The sequence below is a fragment of the Macaca nemestrina genome, chromosome 19, assembly GCF_043159975.1.
Source record: "Macaca nemestrina isolate mMacNem1 chromosome 19, mMacNem.hap1, whole genome shotgun sequence".
Taxonomy (NCBI): Eukaryota; Metazoa; Chordata; class Mammalia; order Primates; family Cercopithecidae; genus Macaca; species Macaca nemestrina.
Window position 1 is genome coordinate 29,010,804 of NC_092143.1, and position 19,953 is coordinate 29,030,756.

Sequence of the window (19,953 nt, forward strand, 5' to 3'; positions counted from 1 at the left end):
ATATTTCCTTTTTCACCATAGCCCTCTATGGGCTTCCAAATACCACTTTGCCAATTCGACAAGAACTGTCTTAGCGAAAGGCTTCTTCATGGGAAAGCTGTAACTCTGTGAGATGATTTCACAGAACACAAAGAAGTTTCTCAGAAAGCTTCTTTCTCTTTGTTATCGGAGGATATTTGCTTTGGCCCTATAGTCTTCAAAGGGATCCGAAATATCTGTTCTCAGATTCCGCAGAAATAAGGCTAGCAAAGAGATGCACGAAATACAGATGTAACTCTGTGAGATGAATTAACAGAACACTAAGCAGTTTCTCAGAAAGCTTCTTTCCAGATTTCATCTGAGGTTATTTCCTTTTTCACCATAGCCCTCTATCGGCTTCCTAATATCACTTTGCCAATTCCACAAGAACTGCCTTACCGAAAGGCTTCTTGAAGGGAAAGCTGTAACTCTGTGAGATGATTTCACAGAACACAAAGAAGTTTCTCAGAAAGCTTCTTTCTCTTTGTTATCGGAGTATATTTCCTTTGGCCCTATAGTCTTCTAAAGGATCCGAAATATCTGTTCTCAGATTCCACAAAAATAAGGCTAGCAAAGAGATCCACCAAATCCAGATGTAACTCTGTGAGATGAAATAAGAGAACACTAAGCAGTTTCTCAGAAAGCTTGTTTCCAGATTTCTTCTGAGGATATTTCCTTTTTCACCATAGCCCTCTATGGGCTTCCAAATATCACTTTGCCAATTCCACTAGAACTGTCTTAGCGAAAGGCTTCTTCAGGGGAAAGCTGTAACTCTGTGAGATGATTTCACAGAACACAAAGAAGTTTCTCAGAAAGCTTCTTTCTCTTTTTTATCGGAGGATATTTCCTTTGGCCCTGTAGTCTTCAAAGGAATCCGAAATATATGTTCTCAGATTCCACAGAAATAATGCTAGCCAAGAGATCCACGAAATACAGATGTAACTCTGTGAGATGAATTATCAGAACACTAAGCATTTCCCCAGAAAGCTACTTTCCAGGTTTCATCTGAGGATATATCCTTTTTCACCATAGCCCTCTATGGGCTTCCAAATACCACTTTGCCAATTCGACAAGAACTGTCTTAGCGAAAGGCTTCTTGAGGGGAAAGCTGTAACTCTGTGAGATGATTTTACAAAACACAAAGAAGTTTCTCAGAAAGCTTCTTTCTCTTTGTTATCGGAGGATATTTGCTTTGGCCCTATAGTCTTCAAAGGGATCCGAAATATCTGTTCTCAGATTCCGCAGAAATAAGGCTAGCAAAGGGAGGCACGAAATACAGATGTAACTCTGTGAGTTGAATTAACAGAACACTAAGCAGTTTCTCAGAAAGCTTCTTTACGATTTCATCTGAGGATATTTCCTTTTTCACCATAGCCCTCTATGGGCTTCCAAATATCACTTTGCCAATTCCACAAGAACTGTCTTACCGAAAGGCTTCTTGAAGGGAAAGCTGTAACTCTGTGAGATGATTTCACAGAACACAAAGAAGTTTCTCAGAAAGCTTCTTTCTCTTTGTTATCGGAGGATATTTCCTTTGGCCTAGAGTCATCAAAGGGATCCGAAATATCTGTTCTCAGATTCCACAAAAATAAGACTAGCAAAGAGATCCACCAAATCCAGATGTAACTCTGTGAGATGAAATAAGAGAACACTAAGGAGTTTCTCAGAAATCTTCTTTCCAGATTTCATCTGAGGATATTTCCTTTTTCACCATATCCCTCTATGGGGTTCCAAATATCACTTTGCCAATTCGACAAGAACTGTCTTAGCGAAAGTCTTCTTGAGGGAAAAGCTGCAACTCTGTGAGGTGATTTCACAGAACACAAAGAACTTTCTCAGAAACCTTCTTTCTCTTTGTTATCGGAGGATATTTCCTTTGGCTCTATAGTCTTCTAAGGGATAAGAAATATCTACTCTCAGATTCCACAGAAATAAAGCTAGCAAAGAGATCCACCAAATACAGATGTAACTCTGTGAGATGAATTAACAGAACACTAAGCAGTTTCTCAGAAATCTTCTTTCCAGATTTCATCTGAGGATATTTCCTTTTTCACCATAGCCCTCTATGGGCTTCCAAATATCACTTTGCCAATTCCCCTAGAACTGTATTAGAAAAAGACTTCTTGAGGGGAAAGCTCTAACTCTGTGAGATGATTTCACAGAACACAAAGAAGTTTCTCAGAAACCTTCTTTCTCTTTGTTATCGGAGGATATTTCCTTTTGACCTATGATCTTCAAAGGGATCCGAAATATCAGTTCTCAGATTCCACAGAAATAAGGCTAGCAAAGAGATCGACGAAATACAGATGTAACTCTGTGAGATGAATTAACAGAACACTAAGCTGTTTCTCAGAAAGCTTCTTTCCAGATTTCATCTGAGGTTACTACCTTTTTTACCATAGCCCTCTATGCGCTTCGAAATATCACTTTGCCAATTCCACAAGAAATGTCTTAGCGAAAGGCTTCTTGAGGGGAAAGCTGTAACTCTGTGAGATGATTTCACAGAACACAAAGAAGTTTCTCAGAAAGTTTCTTTCTCTTTTTTATCCGAGGATATTTCCATGGCCCTATATTCTTCAAAGGGATCCGAAATATCTGTTATCAGATTCCACAGAAATAAGGCTAACAAAGAGATCCACGAAATACAGATGTAACTCTGTGAGATGAATTAACAGAACACTAAGCTGTTTCTCAGAAAGCTTCTTTACAGATTTCATCTGAGGATATTTCCTTTTTCACCATTTCCCTCTACGGGCTTCCAAATATCACTTTGCCAATTCCACAAGAACTGTCTTAGCGAAAGGCTTCTTGAGGGGAAAGCTGTAACTCTGTGAGATGATTTCACAGAACACAAAGAAGTTTCTCAGAAACCTTCTTTCTCTTTGTTATCGGAGGATATTTCCTTTGGCCCTAGAGTCTTCAAAGGGATCCGAAATATCTGTTCTCAGATTCCACAGAAATAAGGCTAGCAAAGAGATCCACGAAATACAGATGTAACTCTGTGAGATGAATTAACAGAGCACTAAGCAGTTTCTCAGAAAGCTTCTTTCCAGATTTCATCTGAGGATATTTCCTTTTTCACCATAGCCCTCTGTGGGCTTCCAAATATCACTTTGCCAATTCCAAAGGACTGTCTTAGCGAAAGGCTTCTTTAGAGGAAAGCTGTAACTCTGTGAGATGATTTCACAGAACACAAAGAAGTTTCTCAGAAACCTTCTTTCTCTTTGTTATCGGAGGATATTTCCTTTGGACCGATAATCTTCAAAGGGAACCGAAATATCTGTTCTCAGATTCCACAGAAATAAGGCTAGCAAAGAGATCCACGAAATACACATGTAACTCTGTGAGATGAATTAACAGAACACTAAGCTGTTTCTCAGAAATCTTCTTTGCAGATTTCATCTGAGGTTATTTCCTTTTTTACCATAGCCCTCTAGGCGCTTCGAAATATCACTTTGACATTTTCACAAGAACTGTCTTAGCGAAAGGCTTCTTGATGGGAAAGCTGTAACTCTGTGAGATGATTTCACAGAACACAAAGAAGTTTCTCAGAATGCTTCTTTCTCTTTGTTATCGAAGGATATTTCCTTTGGCTCTATAGTCTTCAAAGGTATCCGAAATATCTGTTGTCAGATTCCACAGAAATAATTCTAGGAAAGAGATCCACGAAATACAGATGTAACTCTGTGAGATGAATTAACAGAACACTAAGCAGTTTCTCAGAAAGCTTCTTTCAGATTTCATCTGAGGATATTTCCTTTTTCACCATAGCCCTCTATGCGCTTCCAAATACCACTTTGCCAATTCCACTAGAACTGTATTAGAAAAAGACTTCTTGAGGGGAAAGCTGTAACTCTGTGAGATGATTTCACAGAACACAAAGAAGTTTCTAAGAAAGCTTCTTTCTCTTTGTTATTGGAGGATATTTCCTTTGGCCCTATACTCTTTAAAGGGATCTGAAATATCTGTTCTCAGATTCCACAGAAATAATTCTAGCAAAGAGATCCACTAAATACAGATGTAAATCTGTGAGATGAATTAAGAGAACACTATGCAGTTTCTCAGAAACCTTCTATCCAGATTTCATCTGAGGATATATCCTTTTTCACCATATCCCTCTATTTGCTTCCAAATATCACTTTGCCTATTCCACTAGAACTGTCTTAGCGAAAGACTTCTTGAGGGGAAAGCTGTAACTCTGTGAGATGATTTCACAGAACACAAAGAAGTTTCTCAGAAAGCTTCTTTCTCTTTGTTATCGGAGGATATTTCCTTTGGCCGTATAGTCTTCAAGGGGATCCGAAATATCTGTTCTCAGATTCCACAGTAATAAGGCTAGCAAAGAGATCCACCAAATACAGATGTACCTCTGTGAGATGAATTAACAGAACACTAAGCAGTTTCTCAGAAAGCTTCTTTCCAGATTTCATCTGTGTTTATTGCCTTTTTCACCATAGCCCTCTATGGGCTTCCAAATATCACTTTGCCAATTCCACAAGAACTGTCTTAGCGAAAGGCTTCTTGAGGGGAAGGCTGTAACTCTGTGAGATGATTTCACAGAACACAAAGAAGTTTCTCAGAAACCTTCTTTCTCTTTTTTTTCGGAGGATATTTCCTTTGGACCTATGATCTTCAAAGGGATCCGAAATATCTGTTCTCAGATTCCACAGAAATAAGGCTAGCAAAGAGATCGACGAAATACAGATGTAACTCTGTGAGATGAATTAACAGAACACTAAGCTGTTTCTCAGAAAGCTTCTTTCCAGATTTCATCTGAGGTTATTACCTTTTTTACCATAGCCCTCTATGTGCTTCGAAATATCACATTGCCAATTCCACAAGAACTGTCTTAGCGAAAGGCTTCTTGAGGGGAAAGTTGTAACTCTGTGAGATGATTTCACAGAACACAAAGAAGTTTCTCAGAAAGTTTCTTTCTCTTTTTTATCCGAGGATATTTCCTTTGGCCCTATATTCTTCAAAGGGATCCGAAATATCTTTTCTCAGATTCCACAGAAATAAGGCTAACAAAGAGATCCACGAAATACAGATGTAACTCTGTGAGATGAATTAACAGAACACTAAGCAGTTTCTCAGAAAGCTTCTTTACAGATTTCATCTGAGGATATTTCCTTTTTCACCATTTCCCTCTACGGGCTTCCAAATATCACTTTGCCAATACCACAAGAACTGTCTTAGCGAAAGGCTTCTTGAGAGGAAAGCTGTAACTCTGTGAGATGATTTCACAGAACACAAAGAAGTTTCTCAGAAACCTTCTTTCTCTTTGTTATCGGAGGATATTTCCTTTGGCCCAAGAGTCTTCAAAGGGATCCGAAATATCTGTTCTCAGATTCCACAGAAATAAGGCTAGCAAAGAGATCCACGAAATACAGATATAACTCTGTGAGATGAATTAACAGAGCACTAAGCAGTTTCTCAGAAAGCTTCTTTCCAGATTTCATCAGAGGATATTTCCTTTTTCACCATAGCCCTCTGTGGGCTTCCAAATATCACTTTGCCAATTCCAAAAGAACTGTCTTAGCGAAAGGCTTCTTTAGGGGAAAGCTGTAACTCTGTGAGATGATTTCACAGAACACAAAGAAGTTTCTCAGAAACCTTCTTTCTCTTTGTTATCGGAGGATATTTCCTTTGGACCGATAATCTTCAAAGGGATCCGAAATATCTGTTCTCAGATTCCACAGAAATAAGGCTAGCAAAGAGATCCACGAAATACACATGTAACTCTGTGAGATGAATTAACAGAACACTAAGCTGTTTCTCAGAAAGCTTCTTTCCAGATTTCATCTGAGGTTATTTCCTTTTTTACCATAGCCCTCTAGGCGCTTCGAAATATCACTTTGACATTTTCACAAGAACTGTCTTAGCGAAAGGTTTCTTGATGGGAAAGCTGTAACTCTGTGAGATGATTTCACAGAACACAAAGAAGTTTCTCAGAATGCTTCTTTCTCTTTGTTATCGAAGGATATTTCTTTGGCTCTATAGTCTTCAAAGGGATCCGAAATATCTGTTGTCAGATTCCACAGAAATAATTCTAGCAAAGAGATCCACGAAATACAGATGTAACTCTGTGAGATGAATTAAGAAAACACTAAGCAGTTTCTCAGAAAGCTTCTTTCCAGGTTTCATCTGAGGATATTTCCTTTTTCACCATATCACTCTATGGGCTTCCAAATATCACTTTGCCAATTCCACTAGAACTGTCTTAGCGGAAGACTTCTTGAGAGGAAAGCTGTAACTCTGTGAGATGATTTCACAGAACACAAAGATGTTTCTCAGAAAGCTTCTTTCTCTTTGTTATCGGAGGATATTTCCTTTGGCCGTATAGTCTTCAAAGTGATCCGAATTATCTGTTCTCAGATTCCACAGAAATAAGGCTAGCAAAGAGATCCACCAAATACAGATGTAACTCTGTGAGATGAATTAAGAGAACACTAAGCAGTTTCTCAGAAAGCTTCTTTCCAGATTTCATCTGAGGATATTTCCTTTTTCACCATAGCCCTCTATGGGCTTCCAAATATCACTTTGCGAATTCCACAAGAACTGTCTAAGCGAAAGGCTTCTTGAGGGGAAAGCTGTAACTCTGTGAGATGATTTCACAGAACACAAGGAAGTTTCTCAGAAAGCTTCTTTCTCTTTGTTATCGGAGGATATTTCCTTTGGCCCTATAATCTTCAAAGGGATCCGAAATCTCTGTTCTCAGATTCCACAGAAATAAGGCTAGCAAAGAGATCCACCAAATACAGATGTAACTCTGTGAGATGAATTCACAGAACACTAAGCAGTTTCTCAGAAAGCTTCTTTCCATATTTCATCTGAGGATATTTCCTTTTTCACCATAGCCCTCTATGCGCTTCGAAATATCACTTTGACAATTCCACAAGAACTGTGTTAGCGGAAGGCTTCTTAGGGGAAAGCCGTAACTCTGTCAGATAATTTCACAGAACACAAAGAAGTTTCTCAGAAAGCTTCTTTCTCTTTTTTATCGGAGTTTATTTCCTTTGGCCCTATAATCTTCAAAGGGATCCAAAATATCTGTTCTCAGATTTCACAGAAATAAGGCTAGCAAAGAGATCCACCAAATACAGATGTAACTCTGTGAGATAAATTAGCAGAACACTAAGCAGTTTCTCAGAAAGCTACTTTCCAGATTTCATCTGAGGATATTTCGTTTTTCACCATAGCCCTCTACAGGCTTCCAAATATCACTTTGCCATTTCCACTAGAAGTGTCTTAGCGAAAGGCTTCTTGAGGGGAAAGCTGTAACTCTGTGAGATGATTTCACAGAACACGAAGAAGTTTCTCAGAAACCTTCTTTCTCTTTGTTATCGGAGGATATTTCCTTTGGCCCTATAGTCTTCAAAAGGATCCGAAATATCTGTTCTCAGATACCACAGAAATAAGGCTAGCAAAGAGGTCCACGAAATACAGATGTAACTCTGTGAGATGAATTAACAGAACACTAAGCAGTTTCTCAGAAAGCTATTTTACAGATTTCATCTGAGGATATTTCCTGTTTCACCATAGCCCTCTAGGGGCTTCCAAATATAACTTTGCCAATTCCACAAGAACTGTCTTAGCCAAAGGCTTCTTGAGGGGAAAGCTGCAACTCTGTGAGGTGATTTACAGAACACAAAGAAGTTTCTCTGAAAGCTTCTTTCTCTTTGTTATCGGAGGATATTTCCTTTGGCCCTATAGTCTTCTGAGGGATCCGAAATATCTGTTCTCAGATTCCACAGAAATAAGGCTAGCAAAGAGATCCACCCAATACAGACGTAACTCTGTGACATGAATTAAGAGAACACTAAGCAGTTTTTCAGAAAGCTTCTTTCCAGATTTCATCTGTGGTTATTTCCTTTTTCACCATAGCCCTCTATGGGCTTCCAAATATCACCTTGCCAATTCCAGAAGATCTGTCTTAGCGAAAGGCTTCTTGAGGGGAAGGCTGTAACTCTGTTAGATGATTTCACAGAACACAAAGAAGTTTCTCAGAAAGCTTCTTTCTCTTTTTTTCCGAGGATATTTCCTTTGGCCCTGTACTCTTCAAAGGGTCCGAAATTTCTGTTCTCAGATTCCACAGAAATAAGGCTAGCAAAGAGATCCACGAAATACAGATGTAACTCTGTGAGATGAATTAACAGAACACTAAGCAGTTTCTCAGAAAGCTTCTTTCCAGATTTCATCTGAGGATATTTACTTTTTCACCATAGCCCTCTATGGGCTTCCAAATATCACTTTGTCAATTCCACAAGAACTGTCTTAGCGAAAGGCTTCTTGAGGGGAAGGCTGTAACTCTGTGAGATGATTTCACAGAACACAAAGAAGTTTCTCAGAAGGCTTCTTTCTCTTTTTTTTCCGAGGATATTTCCTTTGGCCCTGTATTCTTCAAAGGGTCCGAAATTTCTGTTCTCAGATTCCACAGAAATAATGCTAGCAAAGAGATCCACGAAATACAGATGTAACTCTGTGAGATGAATTAACAGAACACTAAGCAGTTTCTCAGAAAGCTTCTTTCCAGATTTCATCTGAGGATATTTCCTTTTTCACCATAGCCCTCTATGGGCTTCCAAATATCACTTTGCCAATTCCACTAGAACTGTATTAGAAAAAGACTTCTTGAGGGGAAAGCTGTAACTCTGTGAGATGATTTCACAGAACACAAAGAAGTTTCTAAGAAATCTTCTTTCTCTTTGTTATTGGAGGATATTTCCTTTGGCCCTATACTCTTCAAAGGGATCTGAAATATCTGTTCTCAGATTCCACAGAAATAATTCTAGCAAAGAGATCCACGAAATACAGATGTAAATCTGTGAGTTGAATTAAGAGAACACTATGCAGTTTCTCAGAAAGCTTCTATCCAGATTTCATCTGAGGATATATCCTTTTTCACCATATCCCTCTATGGGCTTCCAAATATCACTTTGCCAATTCCACTAGAACTGTCTTAGCGAAAGACTTCTTGAGGGGAAAGCTGCAACTCTGTGAGATGATTTCACAGAACACAAAGAAGTTTCTCAAAAAGCTTCTTTCTCTTTGTTATCGGAGGATATTTCCTTTGGCCGTATAGTCTTCAAAGGGATCCGAAATATCTGTTCTCAGATTCCACAGAAATAAGGCTAGGAAAGAGATCCACCAAATACAGATGTACCTCTGTGAGATGAATTAACAGAACACTAAGCAGTTTCTCAGAAAGCTTCTTTCCAGATTTCATCTGTGTTTATTGCCTTTTTCACCATAGCCCTCTATGGGCTTCCAAATATCACTTTGCCAATTCCACAAGAACTGTCTTAGCGAAAGGCTTCTTGAGGGGAAGGCTGTAACTCTGTGAGATGATTTCACAGAACACAAAGAAGTTTCTCAGAAACCTTCTTTCTCTTTGTTTTCGGAGGATATTTCCTTTGGACCTATGATCTTCAATGGGATCCGAAATATCAGTTCTCAGATTCCACAGAAATAAGGCTAGCAAAGAGATCGACGAAATACAGATGTAACTCTGTGAGATGAATTAACAGAACACTAAGCAGTTTCTCAGAAAGCTTCTTTCCAGATTTCATCTGAGGATATTTCCTTTTTCACCATTTCCCTCTACGGACTTCCAAATATCACTTTGCCAATACCACAAGAACTGTCTTAGCGAAAGGCTTCTTGAGGGGAAAGCTGTAACTCTGTGAGGTGATTTCACAGAACACAAAGAAGTTCCTCAGAAACCTTCTTTCTCTTTGTTATCGGAGGATATTTCCTTTGGCCCAAGAGTCTTCAAAGGGATTCGAAATATCTGTTCTCAGATTCCACAGAAATAAGGCTAGCAAAGAGATCCACGAAATACAGATATAACTCTGTGAGATGAATTAACAGAGCACTAAGCAGTTTCTCAGAAAGCTTCTTTCCAGATTTCATCTGAGGATATTTCCTTTTTCACCATAGCCCTCTGTGGGCTTCCAAATATCACTTTGCCAATTCCAAAAGAACTGTCTTAGCGAAAGGCTTCTTTAGGGGAAAGCTGTAACTCTGTGAGATGATTTCACAGAACACAAAGAAGTTTCTCAGAAACCTTCTTTCTCTTTGTTATCGGAGGATATTTCCTTTGGACCGATAATCTTCAAAGGGATCCGAAATATCTGTTCTCAGATTCCACAGAAATAAGGCTAGCAAAGAGATCCACGAAATACACATGTAACTCTGTGAGATGAATTAACAGAACACTAAGCTGTTTCTCAGAAAGCTTCTTTCCAGATTTCATCTGAGGTTATTTCCTTTTTTCCCATAGCCCTCTAGGCGCTTCGAAATATCACTTTGACATTTTCACAAGAACTGTCTTAGCGAAAGGTTTCTTGATGGGAAAGCTGTAACTCTGTGAGATGATTTCACAGAACACAAAGAAGTTTCTCAGAATGCTTCTTTCTCTTTGTTATCGAAGGATATTTCTTTGGCTCTATAGTCTTCAAAGGGATCCGAAATATCTGTTGTCAGATTCCACAGAAATAATTCTAGCAAAGAGATCCACGAAATACAGATGTAACTCTGTGAGATGAATTAAGAGAACACTAAGCAGTTTCTCAGAAAGCTTCTTTCCAGGTTTCATCTGAGGATATTTCCTTTTTCACCATATCACTCTATGGGCTTCCAAATATCACTTTGCCAATTCCACTAGAACTGTCTTAGCGAAAGACTTCTTGAGAGGAAAGCTGTAACTCTGTGAGATGATTTCACAGAACACAAAGATGTTTCTCAGAAAGCTTCTTTCTCTTTGTTATCGGAGGATATTTCCTTTGGCCGTATAGTCTTCAAAGGGATCCGAAATATCTGTTCTCAGATTCCACAGAAATAAGGCTAGCAAAGAGATCCACCAAATACAGATGTAACTCTGTGAGATGAATTAAGAGAACACTAAGCAGTTTCTCAGAAAGCTTCTTTCCAGATTTCATCTGAGGATATTTCCTTTTTCACCATAGCCCTCTATGGGCTTCCAAATATCACTTTGCGAATTCCACAAGAACTGTCTAAGCGAAAGGCTTCTTGAGGGGAAAGCTGTAACTCTGTGAGATGATTTCACAGAACACAAGGAAGTTTCTCAGAAAGCTTCTTTCTCTTTGTTATCGGAGGATATTTCCTTTGGCCCAAGAGTCTTCAAAGGGATCCGAAATATCTGTTCTCAGATTCCACAGAAATAAGGCTAGCAAAGAGATCCACGAAATACAGATATAACTCTGTGAGATGAATTAACAGAGCACTAAGCAGTTTCTCAGAAAGCTTCTTTCCAGATTTCATCTGAGGATATTTCCTTTTTCACCATAGCCCTCTGTGGGCTTCCAAATATCACTTTGCCAATTCCAGAAGAACTGTCTTAGCGAAAGGCTTCTTTAGGGGAAAGCTGTAACTCTGTGAGATGATTTCACAGAACACAAAGAAGTTTCTCAGAAACCTTCTTTCTCTTTGTTATCGGAGGATATTTCCTTTGGACCGATAATCTTCAAAGGGATCCGAAATATCTGTTCTCAGATTCCACAGAAATAAGGCTAGCAAAGAGATCCACGAAATACTCATGTAACTCTGTGAGATGAATTAACAGAACACTAAGCTATTTCTCAGAAAGCTTCTTTCCAGATTTCATCTGAGGTTATTTCCTTTTTTACCATAGCCCTCTAGGCGCTTCGAAATATCACTTTGACATTTTCACAAGAACTGTCTTAGCGAAAGGTTTCTTGATGGGAAAGCTGTAACTCTCTGAGATGATTTCACAGAACACAAAGAAGTTTCTCAGAATGCTTCTTTCTCTTTGTTATCGAAGGATATTTCTTTGGCTCTATAGTCTTCAAAGGGATCCGAAATATCTGTTGTCAGATTCCACAGAAATAATTCTAGCAAAGAGATCCACGAAATACAGATGTAACTCTGTGAGATGAATTAAGAGAACACTAAGCAGTTTCTCAGAAAGCTTCTTTCCAGGTTTCATCTGAGGATATTTCCTTTTTCACCATATCACTCTATGGGCTTCCAAATATCACTTTGCCAATTCCACTAGAACTGTCTTAGCGAAAGACTTCTTGAGAGGAAAGCTGTAACTCTGTGAGATGATTTCACAGAACACAAAGATGTTTCTCAGAAAGCTTCTTTCTCTTTGTTATCGGAGGATATTTCCTTTGGCCGTATAGTCTTCAAAGGGATCCGAAATATCTGTTCTCAGATTCCACAGAAATAAGGCTAGCAAAGAGATCCACCAAATACAGATGTAACTCTGTGAGATGAATTAAGAGAACACTAAGCAGTTTCTCAGAAAGCTTCTTTCCAGATTTCATCTGAGGATATTTCCTTTTTCACCATAGCCCTCTATGGGCTTCCAAATATCACTTTGCGAATTCCACAAGAACTGTCTAAGCGAAAGGCTTCTTGAGGGGAAAGCTGTAACTCTGTGAGATGATTTCACAGAACACAAGGAAGTTTCTCAGAAAGCTTCTTTCTCTTTGTTATCGGAGGATATTTCCTTTGGCCCTATAATCTTCAAAGGGATCCGAAATATCTGTTCTCAGATTCCACAGAAATAAGGCTAGCTTAGAGATCCACGAAATACAGTTGTAAATCTGTGAGATGAATTAACAGAACACTAAGCAGTTTCTCAGAAAGCTTCTTTACAGATTTCATCTGAGGATATTTCCTTTTGCAACATAGCCCTCTATGGGCTTCCAAATATCACTTTGCCAATTCCACAGGAACTGTCTTACCGAAAGGCTTCTTGAAGGGAAAGCTGTAACTCTGTGAGATGATTTCACAGAACGCAAAGAAGTTTCTCAGAAAGCTTCTTTCTCTTTGTTATCGGAGAATATTTGCTTTGGCACTATAGTCTTCAAAGGGATCCGAAATATCTGTTCTCAGATTCCGCAGAAATAAGGCTAGCAAAGAGATGCACGAAATGCAGATGTAACTCTGTGAGACGAATTAACAGAATACTAAGCAGTTTCTCAGAAAGCTTCTTTCCACATTTCATCTGAGGTTATTTCCTTTTTCACCATAGTCCTCTAAGGGCTTCCAAATATCACTTTGCCAATTCCACAAGAACTGTCTTAGCGAAAGGCTTTTGAGGGGAAAGCTGTAACTCTGGGAGATGATTACACAGAACACAAAGAAGTTTCTCAGAAAGCTTCTTTCTCTTTGTTATCGTAGGATATTTCCTTTTGCCCTATAATCTTCAAAGGGATCAGAAATATCTGTTCTCAGATTCCACAGAAATAAGGCTAGCTTAGAGATCCACGAAATACAGATGTAAATCTGTGAGATGAATTAAGAGAACACTAAGCAGTTTCTCAGAAAGCTTCTTTACAGATTTCATCTGAGGATATTTCCTTTTTCACCATAGCCCTCTACGCGCTTCGAAATATCACTTTGACAATTCCACAACAACTGTGTTAGCGGAAGGCTTCTTGAGGGGAAAGCTGTAACTCTGTGAGATGATTTCACAGAACACGAAGAAGTTTCTCAGAAACCTTCTTTCTCTTTGTTATCGGAGGATATTTGCTCTGGCCCTATAGTCTTCAAAGGGATCCGAAATATCAATTCTCAGATTCCGCAGAAATAAGGCTAGCAAAGAGATGCACGAAATACAGATGTAACTCTGTGATATGAATTAACAGAACACTAAGCAGTTTCTCAGAAAGCTTCTTTCCAGATTTCATCTGAGGTTATTTCCTTTTTCACCATAGCCCTCTATCGGCTTCCTAATATCACTTTGCCAATTCCACAAGAACTGCCTTAGCGAAAGGCTTCTTGAAGGGAAAGCTGTAACTCTGTGAGATGATTTCACAGAACACAAAGAAGTTTCTCAGAAAGCTTCTTTCTCTTTGTTATCGGAGGATATTTCCTTTGGCCCTATAGTCTTCTAAGGGATCCGAAATATCTGTTCTCAGATTCCACAAAAATAAGGCTAGCAAAGAGATCCACCAAATCCAGATGTAACTCTGTGAGATGAAATAAGAGAACACTAAGCTATTTCTCAGAAAGCTTCTTTCCAGATTTCTTCTGAGGATATTTCCTTTTTCACTATAGCCCTCTATGGGCTTCCAATTATCACTTTGCCAATTCCACTAGAACTGTCTTAGCGAAAGGCTTCTTCAGGGGAAAGCTGTAACTCTGTGAGATGATTTCACAGAACACAAAGAAGTTTCTCAGAAAGCTTCTTTCTCTTTTTTATCGGAGGATATTTCCTTTGGCCCTGTAGTCTTCAAAGGGATCCGAAATATCTGTTCTCAGATTCCACAGAAATAATGCTAGCCAAGAGATCCACGAAATACAGATGTAACTCTGTGAGATGAATTATCAGAACACTAAGCATTTTCCCAGAAAGCTACTTTCCAGGTTTCATCTGAGGATATTTCCTTTTTCACCATAGACCTCTATGGGCTTCCAAATACCACTTTGCCAATTCGACAAGAACTGTCTTAGCGAAAGGCTTCTTGAGGGGAAAGCTGTAACTCTGTGAGATGATTTTACAGAACACACAGAAGTTTCTCAGAAAGCTTCTTTCTCTTTGTTATCGGAGGATATTTGCTTTGGCCGTATAGTCTTCAAAGGGATCCGAAATATCTGTTCTCAGATTCCGCAGAAATAAGGCTAGCAAAGAGAGGCACGAAATACAGATGTAACTCTGTGAGTTGAATTAACAGAACACTAAGCAGTTTCTCAGAAAGCTTCTTTACAGATTTCATCAGAGGATATTTCCTTTTTCACCATAGCCCTCTATGGGCTTCCAAATATCACTTTTCCAATTCCACAAGAACTGTCTTACCGAAAGGCTTCTTGAAGGGAAAGCTGTAACTCTGTGAAATGATTTCACAGAACACAAAGAAGTTTCTCAGAAAGCTTCTTTCTCTTTGTTATCGGAGGATATTTCCTTTGGCCTAGAGTCTTCAAAGGGATCCGAAATATCTGTTCTCAGATTCCACAAAAATAAGACTAGCAAAGAGATCCACCAAATCCAGATGTAACTCTGTGAGATGAAATAAGAGAACACTAAGGAGTTTCTCAGAAAGCTTCTTTCCAGATTTCATCTGAGGATATTTCCTTTTTCACCATAGCCCTCTATGGGCTTCCAAATATCACTTTGCCAATTCCACAAGAACTGTCTTACAGAAAGGCTTCTTGAAGGGAAAGCTGTAACTCTGTGAGATGATTTCACAGAACACAAAGAAGTTTCTCAGAAAGCTTCTTTCTCTTTGTTATCGGAGGATATTTCCTTTGGCCTAGAGTCTTCAAAGGGATCCGAAATATCTGTTCTCAGATTCCACAAAAATAAGACTAGCAAAGAGATCCACCAAATCCAGATGTAACTCTGTGAGATGAAATAAGAGAACACTAAGGAGTTTCTCAGAAAGCTTCTTTCCAGATTTCATCTGAGGATATTTCCTTTTTCACCATAGCTCTCTATGGGCTTCCAAATATCACTTTGCCAATTCCACAAGAACTGTCTTAGCGAACGGCTTATTGAGGGGAAGGCTGTAACTCTGTGAGGTGATTTCACAGAACACAAAGAAGTTTCTCAGAAACCTTCTTTCTCTTTGTTATCGGAAGATATTTCCTTTGGACCTATGATCTTCAAAGGGATCCGAAATATCAGTTCTCAGATTCCACAGAAATAAGGCTAGCAAAGAGATCGACGAAATACAGATGTAACTCTGTGAGATGAATTAACAGAACACTAAGCTGTTTCTCAGAGGGCTTCTTTCCAGATTTCATCTGAGGTTATTACCTTTTTTACCATAGCCCTCTATGCGCTTCGAAATATCACTTTGCCAATTCCACAAGAACTGTCTTAGCGAAAGGCTTCTTGAGGGGAAAGCTGTAACTCTGTGAGATGATTTCACAGAACACAAAGAAGTTTCTCAGAAAGTTTCTTTCTCTTTTTTATCCGAGGATATTTTCTTTGGCCCTATATTCTTCAAAGGGATCCCAAATATCTGTTATCAGATTCCACAGAAATAAGGCTAACAAAGAGATCCACGAAATACAGATGTAACTCTGTGAGATGAATTTACAGAACACTAAGCAGTTTCTCAGAAAGCTTCTTTACAAATTTCATCTGAGGATATTTCCTTTTTCACCATTTCCCTCTACGGGCTTCCAAATATCACTTTGCCAATTCCACAAGAACTGTCTTAGCGAAAGGCTTCTTGAGGGGAAAGCTGTAACTCTGTGAGATGATTTCACAGAACACAAAGAAGTTTCTCGGAAACCTTCTTTCTCTTTGTTATCGGAGGATATTTCCTTTGGCCCTAGAGTCTTCAAAGGGATCCGAAATATCTGTTCTCAGATTCCACAGAAATAAGGCTAGCAAAGAGATCCACGAAATACAGATGTAACTCTGTGAGATGAATTAACAGAGCACTAAGCAGTTTCTCAGAAAGCTTCTTTCCAGATTTCATCTGAGGATATTCCCTTTTTTACCATAGCCCTGTAGGCGCTTCGAAATATCACTTTGACATTTCCACAAGAACTGTCTTAGCGAAAGGCTTCTTCATGGGAAAGCTGTAACTCTGTGAGATGATTTCACAGAACACAAAGAAGTTTCTCAGAATGCTTCTTTCTCTTTGTTATCGAAGGATATTTCCTTTGGCTTTATAGTCTTCAAAGGGATCCGAAATATCTGTTTTCAGATTCCACAGAAATAATTCTAGCAAAGAGATCCACGAAATACAGATGTAACTCTGTGAGATGAATTAAGAGAACACTAAGCAGTTTCTCAGAAAGCTTCTTTCCAGGTTTCATCTGAGGATATTTCCTTTTTCACCATATCACTCTATGGGCTTCCAAATATCACTTTGCCAATTCCACTAGATCTGTCTTAGCGAAAGACTTCTTGAGAGGAAAGCTGTAACTCTGTGAGATGATTTCACAGAACACAAAGAAGTTTCTCAGAATGCTTCTTTCTCTTTTTTATCCGAGGATATTTCCTTTGGCCCTATATTCTTCAAAGGGATCCGAAATATCTGTTCTCAGATTCCACAGAAATAAGGGTAACAAAGAGATCCACGAAATACAGATGTAACTCTGTGAGATGAAATAACAGAACACGAAGCAGTTTCTCAGAAAGCTTCTTTCCAGATTTCATCTGAGGATATTTCCTTTTTCACCGTAGCCCTCTATGCGCTTCCAAATATCACTTTGCCAATTCGACTAGAACTGTATTAGAAAAAGACTTCTTGAGGGGAAAGCTGCAACTCTGTGAGATGATTTCACAGAACACAAAGAAGTTTCTAAGAAAGCTTCTTTCTCTTTGTTATCGGAGGATATTTCCTTTGGACCTATACTCTTCAAAGGGATCCGAAATATCTGTTCTCAGATTCCACAGAAATAATTCTAGCAAAGAGATCCACGAAGTACACATGTAACTCTGTGAGATGAATTAACAGAACACTAAGCTCTTTCTCAGAAAGCTTCTTTCCAGATTTCATCTGAGGCTATTTCCTTTTTTACCATAGCCCTCTAGGCGCTTCGAAATATCACTTTGACATTTCCACAAGAACTGTCTTAGCGAAAGGCTTCTTGAGGGGAAAGCTGTAACTCTGTGAGATGATTTCACAGAACACAAAGAAGTTTCTCGGAAACCTTCTTTCTCTTTGTTATCGGAGGATATTTCCTTTGGCCCTAGAGTCTTCAAAGGGATCCGAAATATCTGTTCTCAGATTCCACAGAAATAAGGCTAGCAAAGAGATCCACGAAATACAGATGTAACTCTGTGAGATGAATTAACAGAGCACTAAGCAGTTTCTCAGAAAGCTTCTTTCCAGATTTCATCTGAGGATATTCCCTTTTTCACCATAGCCCTCTGTGGGCTTCCAAATATCACTTTGCCAATTCCAAAAGAACTGTCTTAGCAAAAGGCTTCTTTAGAGGAAAGCTGTAACTGTGTGAGATGATTTCACAGAACACAAAGAAGTTTCTCAGAAAAATTCTTTCTCTTTGTTATCGGAGGATATTTCCTTTGGCCCTATAGTCTTCTAAGGGATCCGAAATATCTGTTCTCAGATTCCACAGAAATAAGGCTAGCAAAGAGATCCACGAAATACACATGTAACTCTGTGAGATGAAATAACAGAACACGAAGCAGTTTCTCAGAAAGCTTCTTTCCAGATTTCATCTGAGGATATTTCCTTTTTCACCGTAGCCCTCTATGCGCTTCCAAATATCACTTTGCCAATTCCACTAGAACTGTATTAGAAAAAGACTTCTTGAGGGGAAAGCTGCAACTCTGTGAGATGATTTCACAGAACACAAAGAAGTTTCTAAGAAAGCTTCTTTCTCTTTGTTATCGGAGGATATTTCCTTTGGACCTATACTCTTCAAAGGGATCCGAAATATCTGTTCTCAGATTCCACAGAAATAATTCTAGCAAAGAGATCCACGAAATACAGATGTAAATCTGTGAGATGAATTAACAGAACTTTAAGCAGTTTCTCAGAAAGCTTCTTTACAGATTTCATCTGAGGATATTTCCTTTTTCACCATAGCCCTCTATGGGCTTCCAAATATCAATTTGCCAATTCCACAAGAACTGCCTTACCGAAAGGCTTCTTGAAGGGAAAGCTGTAACTCTGTGAGATGATTTCACAGAACACAAAGAAGTTTCTCAGAAAGCTTCTTTCTCTTTGTTATCGGAGGATATTTCCTTTGGCCTAGAGTCTTCTAAGGGATCCGAAATATCTGTTCTCAGTTTAAACAAAATTAAGGCTAGCAAAGAGATCCACCAAATCCAGATGTAACTCTGTGAGATGAAATAAGAGAACACTAAGCAGTTTCTCAGAAAGCTTCTTTCCAGATTTCTTCTGAGTATATTTCCTTTTTCACCATACCCCTCTATGGGCTTCCAAATATCACTTTGCCATTTCCACAAGAACTGTCTTAGCGAAAGACTTCTTGAGGGGAAAGCTGTAACTCTGTGAGATGATTTCACAGAACACAAAGAAGTTTCTCAGAAACCTTCTTTCTCTTTGTTATCGGAGGATATTTCCTTTGGACCTATGATCTTCAAAGGGATTCGAAATATCTGTTCTCAGATTCCACAGAAATAAGGCTAGCAAAGATATCCACGAAATACAGATGTAACTCTGTGAGATGAATTTACAGAACACTAAGCTGTTTCTCAGAAAGCTTCTTTCCAGATTTCATGAGAGGTTATTTCCTTTTTTACCATAGCCCTCTATGCGCTTCGAAATATCACTTTGCCAATTCCACAAGAACTGTCTTAGCGAAAGGCTTCTTGAGGGGAAAGCTGTAACTCTGTGAGATGATTTCACAGAACACAAAGAAGTTTCTCTGAAAGCTTCTTTCTCTTTTTAATCCGAGGATATTTCCTTTGGCTCTATACTCTTCAAAGGGATCCGAAATATCTGTTCTCAGATTCCACAGAAATAAGGGTAACAAAGAGATCCACGAAATACAGATGTAACTCTGTGAGATGAAATAACAGAACACGAAGCAGTTTCTCAGAAAGCTTCTTTACAGATTTCATCTGAGGATATTTCCTTTTTCACCATATCCCTCTATGGGCTTCCAAATATCACTTTGCCAATTCGACAAGAACTGTCTTAGCGAAAGGCTTCTTGAGGGAAAAGCTGCAACTCTGTGAGGTGATTTCACAGAACACAAAGAACTTTCTCAGAAACCTTCTTTCTCTTTGTTATCGGAGGATATTTCCTTTGGCTCTATAGTCTTCTAAGGGATCCGAAATATCTATTCTCAGATTCCACAGAAATAAGGCTAGCAAAGAGATCCACCAAATACAGATGTAACTCTGTGAGATGAATTAACAGAACACTAAGCAGTTTCTCAGAAAGCTTCTTTCCAGATTTCATCTGAGGATATTTCCTTTTTCACCATAGCACTCTATGCGCTTCCAAATATCACTTTGCCAATTCCACTAGAACTATATTAGAA